Source organism: Oncorhynchus tshawytscha, unplaced genomic scaffold, assembly GCF_018296145.1.
Source record: "Oncorhynchus tshawytscha isolate Ot180627B unplaced genomic scaffold, Otsh_v2.0 Un_contig_5929_pilon_pilon, whole genome shotgun sequence".
NCBI lineage: Eukaryota > Metazoa > Chordata > Actinopteri > Salmoniformes > Salmonidae > Oncorhynchus > Oncorhynchus tshawytscha.
Genome location: NW_024609443.1, coordinates 53,633 through 68,166, shown reverse-complemented (window position 1 = coordinate 68,166; position 14,534 = coordinate 53,633).

Here is a 14,534-nt window from a genome sequence, read left to right as displayed (position 1 = left end):
GAACGTAGCCCTGTTTCTTTGTGTTCTGGAACGTAGCCCTGTTTCTTTGTTTGGAACGTGTTTTCTTTGTGTTCTGGAACGTAGCCCTGTTTCTTTGTGTTCTGGAACGTAGCCCTGTTTCTTTGTGTTCTGGAACGTAGCCCTGTTTCTTTGTGGTTCTGGAACGTAGCCCTGTTTCTTTGTGTTCTGGAACGTAGCCCTGTTTCTTTGTGTTCTGGAACGTAGCCCTGTTTCTTTGTGTTCTGGAACGTAGCTCTGTCTTCCATTTATGTTCATTGATTTCACCTCTGTTCGTTTCTCATCTGGTCTCATCAGCTCCCTATTTAGTTCAGTTCTTTCTGTTTGTATGTTTGTGAGGTAGTGTTTGATTGTTTTGACTTTCTACCTGTGTTTTACCATTGACTGCTTGTGACCATGATTCCTGCCTTCTGTGAAGGCTTAATCAACTTCTGCTGTGCTCTGCGTGTGAATCTTCTCCCTGAATATTCATTACCGCTCACCTAAAAACGGAATGGATTCAGCGGTGCTACTGCGGCGCCTAACCCAGCAAGAGGAGTTTATGGAGGAAATGTGCCATCTTCTCCGCCAGCCTGTCCCTTCTCCTCCGATGCCAGGTATCGTAACCATCTTCTCCGCCAGCCTATCCCTTCTCCTCCGATGCCAGGTATCGTAACCGATAGCCTCCTTCGTTCATACACATGCCTGGAAAATATGACGGTTCACCTGGGAAATGTCAGGGATTTCTGATGCAATGCAGCAAATCCATTGAGCACAACCCCACTAACTTCGCCATCGATAAGAGCAGGGTAGATTTTGTTGTGTCTCTACTCACAGGCAAAGCCCTGGATTGGGCCACCGGCACATGGACTGCCAACAGCACAGAACTCAGATCCGAGACCCATTTCCACACGCTCTTCAAAGAGGTATTCATTCGATCACTCTCCCTCCTATAGGAGACCTCCTGGAACTTCAACAAGGACGCAATTCAGCTGCCGAGTATGCCTTCGAGTTCCGCACCATGTCTGCAGGGAGTGGATGGAATCAGTCTGTTTTACTTAGCATCTACTGAAGAGGGCTCAACATGGAACTTCTGGCAGAGCTGGCCTGTAGAGGCAACCTTCAGGATTTAAATCAATACATTCGTTTCGCCATCGACCACCTCATCGCCGACCTCCGAAGAACAGGAACCCGAAACCTTCTCTTTCCATGATTCCGTCTTCCTGTCAGTTTTCCAGAGCCCATGCAGTTGGGCCGTGCTCCTGTCCCGTGTATTGAACGTCAAAAGCGAATCCAAGAAGGGCTCTGCCTATACTGTGGCGGGAAAGATCATCTACTCAGGCATTGCTCTGTCCCCCCACGGAGAGATGAGAAGGGTCCCTCCACTGCCATGCAGTTTTTTCTAAATATCTCCCAGGACCAATTCTCCGTCCCAGTATTGATGACAGTGAAGGGGGTTACCAAGTCCGTAGAAGGCTCGATAGATTCAGGAGCAGCAGGTAAATTCATCGATCAACAGCGAGTACAAGAGCTTGACATTGATCTAACACCTGGCACCCTCCCTTAAGGATTAACACCCTGGACTAGCAGCCATTAGGCACGGGGTTCATCACGCACCTGACCACAGAGCGTCACCCCTCCCTTTAGGATTAACACCCTGGACTGGCAGCCATTAGGCACGGGGTTCATCACGCACCTGACCACAGAGCGTCACCCCTCCCTTTAGGATTAACACCCTGGACTGGCAGCCATTAGGCACGGGGTTCATCACGCACCACCTGACCACAGAGCGTCACCCCTCCCTTTAGGATTAACACCTGGACTGGCAGCCATTAGGCACGGGGTTCATCACGCACCTGACCACAGACCACAGGACTGGCAGCCATTAGGCACGGGGTTCATCACGCACCTCCACAGAGCGTCACCCCTCCCTTTATTAACACCCTGGACTGGCAGCCATTGAGGCGTCACCCCTCCCTTTAGGGGTGGCAGCCATCATCACGCACCTGACCACAGGCGTCACCCCTCCCTTTAGGATTAACACCCTGGACTGGCAGCCATTAGGCACGGGGTTCATCACGCACCTGACCACAGAGCGTCACCCCTCCCTTTAGGATTAACACCCTGGACTGGCAGCCATTAGGCACGGGGTTCATCACGCACCTGACCACAGAGCGTCACCCTCCAGATTGGAGTCTTCCACACTGAAACCATTCAACTCATGGAACTCTCATCCCCCATATAGCTACTCATCCTCGGACACCCCTGGCTTTGTCATCATGACCCTGCCATCTCGTGGCAATAAGGTGAACTACTATCCTGGTATTCTACTTGCTTCTCCAGTTGTCTCAGCCTACCCTGCAGAGCCACCACCATAGAGGACCCTGCCTCGGCAGTGCCACCCACCATACCATCTGCATACACCCAGTACAGCAACATCTTCAGCAAAGTCAAGGCCTCCACTCTGCCACCACATTGTCCAAGAGACTGTGCTTTTGATTTACTCCCTGGAGTGTCCCCACAGAATGGCCATGTTTAACCCCTGCCTATCCCAGAAAATGAGGCAATGGAGAACTACATTGATGAATGACTCAAAAGGTTTCATTCGTCCTTCTTCCCCGACTGCGTCCAGCTTCTTCTTCGTTGGAAAAAAAGAACGGTGGTCTCCGTCCATGTATTGATTATCGTTCCCTGAATGATGTCACAGTCAAGAACTCTTCTTTTGTACCCAGCGACCCTTGAACAAGTGGGCCGCGCCGACATCTATACTAAACTCGACCTGCGAAGTGCATATAACCTTGTCCGTATACGTGAAGGCGACGAATGGAAGACGGCCTTTATCACCACTCGAGGACACTATGAATACCTGGTCCTGCCCTACGGCCTTACGAACGCCCTCGCCGTCTTCCAATCCTTTATGAACAAGGTTTTCCAGGATATGACCAACCGCTTTCTCATCGTCTACATTGATGACCTCCTGATTTACTCCTACTCCCTGAAGGAACACATAAAGCATGTGCAAAAGGTTCTTCAACGGCTCCTTGACCATAACCTTTAATGTGAAGACTGACAAGAGCGCCTTCCATGTGAACTTCCTCTGCTTCGTACTGACACCTGGAGGGGTCAGCATGGATGTGGACAAAGTCACCGCCATCAGTAATGGGTCCAAACCCACCACCTTTAAGGAACTCCAACGTTTCATTGGGTTCTCCAACTTCTATCGCCAGTTCATTCAGAACTTCAATTCTACTGCCGCCCCCCTCACTGCCCTTACCAGACAAAAGACCGGGACCCTTCAATGGACTGATACAGCCCTGACTGCGTTCAGCTTGAAACGCCTCTTCATCTCAGCTCCTGCCCTTCTCCAACAGGATCAGAACCTTCCTTTTACCCTGGAGGTGGATGCCTCTTCATCTCAGCTCCTGCCCTTCTCCAACCGGATCAGACCCTTCCTTTTACCCTGGAGGTGGATGCCTCTTCATCTCAGCTCCTGCCCTTCTCTAACCGGATCAGACCCTTCCTTTCACCCTGGAGGTGGATGCCTCTTCATGCCCTTCCAATCAGACCCTTCCTTTCACCCTGGAGGTGGATGCCTCTTCATCTCAGCTCCTGCCCTTCTCTAACCTGATCCGACCCTTCCTTTCACCCTGGAGGTAAATGCCTCCAAAGTAGGAGCCATACTCTCTCAGCGGGTGGGAACACCTTCCAAATCACATCTCTGGGCCTTCTTCAGGAAGTTATCCCCCACTGAGAGGAATTACAATGTGGGGACCAGAGAACTCCTCTCCATCAAGCTTGCCCTCGAGGAGTGGCACCACTGGTTGGAGAGTGCAAACATTCCCTTTCTTGTCCTAACAGATCATTGTAATCTGGAATATATCAGAGGGGCCAAGAGGTTAAACTCCAGACAAGCCTGCTGGGCTCTTCACACACTTCCATTTTCATGTTACTTACATCCTTGGAAAGAAAAACATACAAGCTGATGCTCTCTCTCGCCAGTTTGACCTTCCGACCAGTAACTAAGACCCTACACCCATTCTTCCTTCTTGTATTATGGGACCGGTACAGTGGGAGGTTCACTCTGCCATACAAGAGGCCCAAACCTCAGACCCGGCTCCTCCTGAGACACCAGCTGGTGCAATGTTGTCACACGTCCTTGGGGTCAGGACATCGGACATTCCACGAACCACCGAACTTCTAGCCCGGAAATTCTGGTGATCCTTACTGGCATCCGAAGTAAGGGATTACTTACTCACCTGTCCAGTCTGCGCCCAAACCAAACGCCCCCCATCATCTTCCTTCTGGGAAGCTTCAACCTTTGCCAATCCCTCACAGACATTGGTCCCACAAATCTGTTGACTTCATCACAGACCTTCCTGAATCGTCTGGTAATACCACAATCCTTGTCATAGTAGACCGTTTTTCAAAAATGTGTCGTCTGGGTCCTCTTCCTCATCTACCTAACGCCATGGAATTGGCGGAGTGCATGTTCCAGCATGTGTTCCGTCTGTATGGGATTCCAGAGGACATCGTCTCTGACCACGGGCCCTAGTTTGTCTCCCGGGTGTGGCGAGCCTTCTGTGACTGATTGGGGGTCGCCCTCAGTCTCTCCTCCGGGTAACACCCCCAGACCAACGGGCAGACGAACGTCTGAACCAAGAAATAGGGAAGTACCTCCGCCAACAATCTTCTGCCTCTTCACACAACTGGAGTCGGTATATGTCCTGGGTTGAATACGCTCAGAACTCACTCATGCACTCATCCCTCTACATTACTCCATTTCAGTGTGTCCTTGGTTAACAACCACACATGTTTCCCTGGGAGGTGGAGCCTGGTACTGTCCCAGCTGTCGACGACTGGTTTCGGCGTAGTGAGCGGGTATGGGAAACCGCTCACTGGCATCAGCAGGAAGCCTCTAATACCCAGAAACGCTTTGCTGACAGACGCCGCTCTTTCACCCCGGACAGCGTGTGTGGCTTTCTACCAGAGACATCCAGCTCCGCCACCCCTGCAAAAACTTCTGTCCTCGCTTCATTGGTCCCTTCAAGATAACCCATCACATCAACCCTGTCACGTACATCCTCCAGTTACCCTGTCAGCATAAAATCTCCTCGTCCTTCCATGTCTGTTTAAAACTGGTCACCTACAGTCCTCTTCATCCTCCAGTCTACCCTGTCAGTATAAAATCTCCTCCTTCGGTGTCTGTTAAAACTGGTCACCTACAGTCCTCCATCCTCCAGTCTCAACCCGCAGTGCGCCCCCATGTGTCTCTGCTAAAACCGGTCACCTACAGTCCTCTCCATCCTCCAGTCTCAACCCGCAGTGCGCCCCCATGTGTCTCTGCTAAAACCGGTCACCTACAGTCCTCCATCCTACAGTCTCAACCCCAGTGCCCCCCACCGTTGAACATCAGAGGGGAACCTGCTTACGCCATACAGGCCATCCTTGATTCCAAACGCCTGAGAGGTCTCATCCCCACTACCTAGTGGACTGGGACTGGGACCCCGACCAACAGGGGAGGGGCTAGTTAAAATTGTCCCTTTCCTAAATTAGCCATGGATGGAGAGAGGGATTCTAACTTGTGGTTTAACTTAATTCTCCATACTGGCCAATGATTATAATGGTGATTCTGATCCAACCATTTATTCATACAGTGTTCTGGCCTGAGAGGATAGACGTTAAATATGTAGCTAGATGTAGAAGGCTCATGTTAACTAGCTAACGTTACCTATGAATGGAAGTTATGCTGGCGAGCAAGCATTTTAGCCATGTAGCCTATGACAATAAACAAGAAAAGCGTGTACTGTATGACAGAGTGATGAACTGTTTTGTCAACATGACAGAGAGGAGGATGTTATTGGTGTTTCTCGATTAGGGTGAGTCAACATGTTTTTTTCTACTTGTAGGAACACGCGCGCACACACACACAGACATACGTACCATGAACCGTTCTTTGCAACGTGCAGTAACTAAATTAATAGTTTAGTGGTCCAAAAATGTCGGAAACATTAACATGCTGTAGGTCATGTGACTGTCTGTTAAATACAATATGCTTTGAGGACTTCACCGGACAGATGTTGCGCTCTGGTTCTGTGATAAAACAAAGGTGTGGTTGAATTCGTATTGTCCCGGGACATAGTAATTATATATTAATAACAGTGATTTTACCCACGCACCGATACTGGTGTGTCCTCATAATTGGCGTGGATGTAATGTGGACACCCCGCTTTAGGCTTCTGTAGGACTGAACCTGCCAAGTTGATGTAAGAGCTACGGAATGTTTTAATTATAGGCTAAGTCCGGGCGTTCTGTGTTTTATATTTTAAATTTGTATCATGTCATTAATTATGAGCCACTATCGAGAACCAGGGTCAGTAATACCCACATACATTTATAACTTTCACTTGAGTGTTCGTTCTCCTTACATTGTGCATCATTCCATTCTGTTGTATAGGACCCCACCTATTCAACCCCTATTGTACATTTTTTACACCTTCCAATGTTTCATGGTTTGAACTTGAATATGACAACTTTCAGGATGAATCAAACCGCTGTGTTTATTATTTATCAATATATTTCGTGTGAAAACGCTGTTGAATGATAACTGCAAGTGGGTGTTTTCAGTGATTAAATTACATTTATTTAGCGCACGCAAGGTAACCACGCCTGCAAAGCCCGTTATGCAACTTAATAAGGTAAGTCTGAATATAAACTGATGACAAGTGCGTAGGAAAGGCGTGAATAATCAGGGCGTCATTTCATAAATTGGAATAGTGCCCTTAGTGAATACACACATGCACTGCTTGAGTTCACATGAGGTGCGATCAGTTTATCTCGCCCGTTGTACTGGGTCTTGTATTCAGAAGAAGAAAGGTGTGCCGACAACGATTGAACCAGTGGGTAACTATATGCAACGGTGCACCGGCCAATTTATCGAGCGCACAGCAGTGAGCAAAACGGACAACCACTTTCCTGATCGGTGTCGCCAGAAAGCATTTTCAACGTTGATTTAGCCCGACATTCAAATAGTTTCTATGCCCATTGTTGCTCGTCACTTTTACTTGACTGACTTGACGAAAGAGAGCGTTTTCTTTAGCGACAGCTTCACATAATTCTGATGCACGTCTTCTAACGTAGTTTCATCATGCGGATAATAATCACGAAAATGCGCTGTCCGTCGCCTTTACCAATAATACTCTACCTCATAGCCCTGTAGCCTACAACACCACATTGTATCATATTGATTAGGCTAATTAATATGAATCAACACCAATGTAAATAAGATCCTTTCGTCCCAGTAGTGGGTCTACACCTGATTACAAGACCACTCACATCTCACTTCCTGTCGTCCCAGTAGTGGGTCTACATGTAAGATGTGACTTATCATTTTGTCAAGTTGAAATCAGTATTGTATTAACTTTACAGTTCTTCAGGCATCGTTCCTTTAAATCATCTGTCTCTCTATGAAAGCCTAACTTCTCCACAACACTTTTCTACATTAAATTATTAAAAGAACTTAACAAACCTCAAGATGTTTTTGTCTTCTACCCGTAAGGTCCATGTCTTCCTCTAGGTCCTTTAACATGGACTACCTGTGTTGGGACATGAGGTGTAGGGAGGATAGAGGTGGAGAGAGGGAGAGGTGGAGGGAGGAGAGAGTGGGAAGGGAGGAGACGGAGAGATAGGGAGAGGCGGAGGGAGGATGGAGGTGGAGGGAGGATGGAGGTGGAAAGAGGAGGGAGAGATGGAGGGAGGAGAGAGAGGGAGAGAGGTGGAGTGGGAGAGAGGGAGGAGACAGGTGGTAAGGGAGGAGACAGGTGGTAAGGGAGAGAGGGAGGAGATCGGTGGTAAGGGAGAGAGGGAGGAGACAGGTGGTAAGGGAGAGAGGGAGGAGACAGGTGGTAAGGGAGAGAGGGAGGAGACAGGTGGTAAGGGAGGAGACAGGTGGTAAGGGAGAGAGGGAGGAGACCGGTGGTAAGGGAGAGAGGGAGGAGACAGGTGGTAGGGAGGAGACAGGTGGTAAGGGAGGAGACAGGTGGTAAGGGAGAGAGGGAGGAGACCGGTGGTAAGGGAGAGAGGGAGGAGACAGGTGGTAAGGGAGAGACCTTGAGAGGATCTGCAGAGAAGAATGGGGGAAACTCCCCAAATACAGGTGTGCCAAGCTTGTAGCATCACACCCAAGGCTGTAATCACTGCCAAAGGTGCTTCAACAAAGTACTGAGTAAAGGGTCTGAATACTTATGTAAATGTGATATTTCCGGGTAGTTAAAAACATAATATGTTAAAATGTCTAAAAACCTGATTTTTGCTTCCGTCATTATGGAAAATAAAAATGACAGAAAAGGCCCAAAGGAGTTGGTGGAATCGTCCTTTAATTCATGGCCACTTGCTCAGCTGGGCCAGGGACGCTTTAATTAGGTCAGGTGGGAAATGTCCAACAGATCTCAACTGATTAGGAGGAGGAAATGTCCAACAGATCTCAACTGATTAGGAGGAGGAAATGTCCAACAGATCTCAACTGATTATGAGGAGGAAATGTCCAACAGATCTCAACTGATTAGGAGGAGGAAATGTCCAACAGATCTCAACTGATTAGGAGGAGGAAATGTCCAACAGATCTCAACTGATTAGGAGGAGGAAATGTCCAACAGATCTCAACTGATTAAGAGGAGGAAATGTCCTACAGATCTCAACTGATTAGGAGGAGGAAATGTCCAACAGATCTCAACTGATTAGGAGGAGGAAATGTCCAACAGATCTCAACTGATTAGGGAGTCCAACAGATCTCAACTGATTATGGAAAGGAGGAAATGTCCAACAGATCTCAACTGATTAGGAGGAGGAAATGTCCCTACAGATCTCAACTGATTAGGAGGAGGAAATGTCCAACAGATCTCAACTGATTAGGAGGAGGAAATGTCCTACAGATCTCAACTGATTAGGAGGAGGAAATGTCCAACAGATCTCAACTGATTAGGAGGAGGAAATGTCCTACAGATCTCAACTGATTAGGAGGAGGAAATGTCCAACAGATCTCAACTGATTAGGAGGAGGAAATGTCCAACAGATCTCAACTGATTAGGAGGAGGAAATGTCCAACAGATCTCAACTGATTAGGAGGAGGAAATGTCCTACAGATCTCAACTGATTAGGAGGAGGAAATGTCCAACTGATTAGATCTCAACTGATTAGGAGGAGGAAATGTCCAACAGATCTCAACTGATTAGGAGGAGGAAATGTCCAACAGATCTCAACTGATTAGGAGGAGGAAATGTCCTACAGATCTCAACTGATTAGGAGGAGGAAAGATCTCAACTGTTAGGAGGAGGAAATGTCAACAGATCTCAACTGATTATAACTGATTAGGCCCAGTGGATCTCAACTGATTAGAGGACAACAGTGGGGTTAACTCAACTGATTAGGAGGAGGAAATGTCAACAGATCTCAACTGATTAGGAGGAGGACATGGATCTCAACTGATTAGGAACAGTGATTAGGGGAGGAAATGTCCAACAGATCTCAACTGATTAGTGTCTAGGAACTCAACTGATTAGGGGAGGAAATGTCTACAGATCTCAACTGATTAGGAGGGAAATGTTAACAGGTCTCAACTGGAACTCAGATTAGGAGTGTAACAGGTCTCAACTGATTAGAACAGTCTCAACTGGGTGTAAACTGATTAGGAACAGTGGGTTAAATGTCTAACAGATCTCAACTGATTAGTGGGTTAACAGATCTCAACTGATTAGGAGGAGGAAATCTAGGATTAGGAACAGTGGGTTAACTGATCTCAACTGATTAGAACAGTGGGTTAACTGGTCTAGGAACAGTCTCAACTGATTAGGAGGAGGAAATGTTCAACAGGTCTCAACTGATTAGGAGGAGGAAATGTCTAGGAACAGTGGGGTGTCCTAAGATCTCAACTGATTAGGAACAGTGTTCAACAGATCTCAACTGGTCTAGGAACTCAGTGGGGTTAACAGATCTGGTGTCTAGGAACAGTTAGGGGAGGAAATTAACTGGTTAGGAACAGATCTCAACTGATTAGGAGGAGGAAATGTAATAGATCTCAACTGATTAGGAGGAGGAAATGTCTAAACAGTGGGTGTTAACTGGTCTAGGAACAGTGGGTTAACTGATTAGTGTCTAGATCTCAACTGATTAGGGGTGTAACAGATCTCAACTGATTACAGTGGGTCCAACAGATCTCAACTGATTATGAGGAGGAAATCTAGGAACAGTGGGTTAACTGGTCTAGGAACAGTGGGGAGGAAATTAACAGGTCTCAGGAACAGTGGGTTAACTGATTAGGAGGAGGAAATGTCCTAGATCTCAACTGATTATGAGTGGGTATTTATTTGACCTTTTTATTTAACTAGGAACAGTTAAGTTAATTTTCAATGATCTAGGAACAGTGGGGTTAACTGGTCTAGGAACAGTGGGTTAACTGGTCTAGGAACAGTGGGGTTAACTGGTCTAGGAACAGTGGGGTTAACTGGTCTAGGAACAGTGGGTTAACTGGTCTAGGAACAGTGGGTTAACTGGTCTAGGAACAGTGGGTTAACTGGTCTAGGAACAGTGGGTTAACGGTCTAGGAACAGTGGGGTTAACTGGTCTAGGAACAGTGGGGTTAACTGGTCTAGGAACAGTGGGGTTAACTGGTCTAGGAACAGTGGGTTAACTGGTCTAGGAACAGTGGGGTTAACTGGTCTAGGAACAGTGGGTTAACTGGTCTAGGAACAGTGGGGAACAGTTAACTGGTCTAGGAACAGTGGGTTAACTGGTCTAGGAACAGTGGGTTAACTGGTCTAGGAACAGTGGGTTAACTGGTCTAGGAACAGTGGGTTAACTGGTCTAGGAACAGTGGGTTAACTGGTCTAGGAACAGTGGGTTAACTGGTCTAGGAACAGTGGGTTAACTGGTCTAGGAACAGTGGGTTAACTGGTCTAGGAACAGTGGGTTAACTGGTCTAGGAACAGTGGGTTAACTGGTCTAGGAACAGTGGGGTTAACTGGTCTAGGAACAGTGGGGTTAACTGGTCTAGGAACAGTGGGGGGTTAACTGGTCTAGGAACAGTGGGTTAACTGGTCTAGGAACAGTGGGTTAACTGGTCTAGGAACAGTGGGTTAACTGGTCTAGGAACAGTGGGTTAACTGGTCTAGGAACAGTGGGTTAACTGGTCTAGGAACAGTGGGTTAACTGGTCTAGGAACAGTGGGTTAACTGGTCTAGGAACAGTGGGTTAACTGGTCTAGGAACAGTGGGTTAACTGGTCTAGGAACAGTGGGGTTAACTGGTCTAGGAACAGTGGGGTTAACTGGTCTAGGAACAGTGGGGTTAACTGGTCTAGGAACAGTGGGGTTAACTGGTCTAGGAACAGTGGGTTAACTGGTCTAGGAACAGTGGGTTAACTGGTCTAGGAACAGTGGGTTAACTGGTCTAGGAACAGTGGGTTAACTGGTCTAGGAACAGTGGGTTAACTGGTCTAGGAACAGTGGGTTAACTGGTCTAGGAACAGTGGGTTAACTGGTCTAGGAACAGTGGGTTAACTGGTCTAGGAACAGTGGGTTAACTGGTCTAGGAACAGTGGGTTAACTGGTCTAGGAACAGTGGGTTAACTGGTCTAGGAACAGTGGGTTAACTGGTCTAGGAACAGTGGGGTTAACTGGTCTAGGAACAGTGGGGTTAACTGGTCTAGGAACAGTGGGTTAACTGGTCTAGGAACAGTGGGTTAACTGGTCTAGGAACAGTGGGTTAACTGGTCTAGGAACAGTGGGTTAACTGGTCTAGGAACAGTGGGGTTAACTGCCTGTTCAAGGGATTTGAACTTGCAACCTTTCAGTTACTAGTCCAACACTCTAACCACTAGGCTACCCTGCCACCCCAGAAATGTCCTACAGATCTCAACTGATTAGTAGGAAATGTCCGTGTGTGTGTGTGTGTCTGTCTGTCTGTGTGTCTTCACATATCTATATTTCTTAATTATTTTAGATTTGTCGGTATTGTTGATATATTGTTAGATACTACTGCACTGTTGGAGCTAGGAACACAAACATTTAGTTTAGCAGCTGTGAAAAGGGGTTGAGGGTTTGAATGGTGCATCAGAAGAGTCCATGGTGGTGGATTGGCCTACACTGCAGGAAGCAGGGGTTTCCTTTCACCAGCAGGATCCTGACATTTTAAAGGTCAAGAAGGTGGACGTTGTGGCCTTTATAGCTGTGGTAATTAATGGCACTACTTTATAGCTGTGGTAATTAATGGCACGACTTTGTGGCCTTTATAGCTGTGGTTTTTAATGGCATGACTTTATAGCTGTGGTAATTAATGGCACGACATTGTGGCCTTTATAGCTGTGGTAATTAATGCACTGCCAAGGTGGAGAGAAAGTGGACTTTGCGGCCTTTATAGCTGTGATAATTAAGGGCACTGCCAAGGTGGAGAGAAGGTGGACTTTGTGGCCTTTATAGCTGTGGTAATTAATGGCACGACATTGTGGCCTTTATAGCTGTGGTAATTAATGGCACTGCCAAGGTGGAGAGAAAGTGGACTTTGCAAATTTATAGCTGTGACCATCTCAGGTCCTAGAGGTAGCACTGCCAGGTGGAGAGAAGGTGGACCCTTGTGGCCTTTAGAGCTGTGGTACCCTAATGAACTCCAAGGTGGAGAGCCGTAGCTGTGGTAATCACTCAGGTCCTAGAGCCGTACCACCCTCTCAGTAGAGAGAACCACCCTCTCAGGTCCTTGAGGCCCACCCTATAGGTCTGAGCCGTAACCCTCTCATCCTGAACTCCAGGTCCTAGAGAAGTGGCCCTCTCAGATCCTATAGCCTGTGAGCCGTACCACCCTCTCAGGTCCTAGAGCCGTACCACCCTCTCACCTAGAGCCGTACCACCCTCTCAGGTCCTAGAGCCGTACCACCCTCTCAGGTCCTAGAGCCCACCACCCTCTCAGGTCCTAGAGCCGTACCACCCTCTCAGGTCCTAGAGCCCACCACCCTCTCAGGTCCTAGAGCCGTACCACCCTCCTCCTAGAGGTCCTCAGGTCCTAGAGCCGTACCACCCTCTCAGGTCCTAGAGCCGTACCACCCTCTCAGGTCCTAGAGCCGTACCACCCTCTCAGGTCCTAGAGCCGTACCACCCTCTCAGGTCCTAGAGCCGTTCTCAGGTCCTAGAGCCCACCACCCTCTCAGGTCCTAGAGCCTGCCACCCTCTCAGGTCCTAGAGCCGTACCACCCTCTCAGGTCCTAGAGCCGTACCACCCTCTCAGGTCCTGAGCCGTACCACCCTCTCAGGTCCTAGAGCCGTACCACCCTCTCAGGTCCTAGAGCCGTACCACCCTCTCAGGTCCTAGAGCCGTACCACCCTCTCAGGTCCTAGAGCCGTACCACCCTCTCAGGTCCTAGAGCCGTACCACCCTCTCAGGTCCTAGAGCCGTACCACCCTCTCAGGTCCTAGAGCCGTACCACCCTCTCAGGTCCTAGAGCCGTGCCACCCTCTCAGGTCCTAGAGCCGTACCACCCTCTCAGGTCCTAGAGCCGTACCACCCTCTCAGGTCCTAGAGCCGTACCACCCTCTCAGGTCAGAGCCGTACCACCCTCTCAGGTCCTAGAGCCGTACCACCCTCTCAGGTCCTAGAGCCGTACCACCCTCTCAGGTCCTAGAGCCGCACCACCCTCGAGCCGTACCACCCTCTCAGGTCCTAGAGCCGTACCACCCTCTCAGGTCCTAGAGCCGTACCACCCTCTCAGGTCCTAGAGCCGTACCACCCTCTCAGGTCCTAGAGCCGTACCACCCTCTCAGTCCTAGAGCCGTACCACCCTCTCAGGTCCTAGAGCCGTACCACCCTCGAGGTCCTAGAGCCGTACCACCCTCTCAGGTCCTAGAGTCCTACCCTCTCAGGTCCTAGAGCCGTACCACCCTCTCAGGTCCTAGAGCTGTGCCACCCTCTCAGGTCCTAGAATCGTCACCCTCTCAGGTCCTAGAGCCGTACCACCCTCTCAGGTCCTAGAGCCGTACCACCCTCATGGTCCTAGAGCCGTACCACCCTCTCAGGTCCTAGAGCCGTACCACCCTCTCAGGTCCTAGAGCCGTACCACCCTCTCAGGTCCTAGAGCCGTACCACCCTCTCAGGTCCTAGAGCCGTACCACCCTCGAGGTCTGTACCACCCTCTCAGATCCTAGAGCCGTACCACCCTCTCAGGTCCTAGAGCCGTACCACCCTCTCAGGTCCTAGAGCCGTACCACCCTCTCAGGTCCTAGAGCCGTACCACCCTCTCAGGTCCTAGAGCCCACCACCCTCTCAGATCCTAGAGCCCACCACCCTCTCAGGTCCTAGAGCCCCCACCCTCTCAGGTCCTAGAGCCCACCACCCTCTCAGGTCCTAGAGCCCACCACCCTCTCAGGTCCTAGAGCCATACCACCCTCTCAGGTCCTAGAGCCGTACCACCCTCTCAGGTCCTAGAGCCGTACCACCCTCTCAGGTCCTAGAGCCGTACCACCCTCTCAGGTCCTAGAGCCGTACCACCCTCTCAGGTCCTAG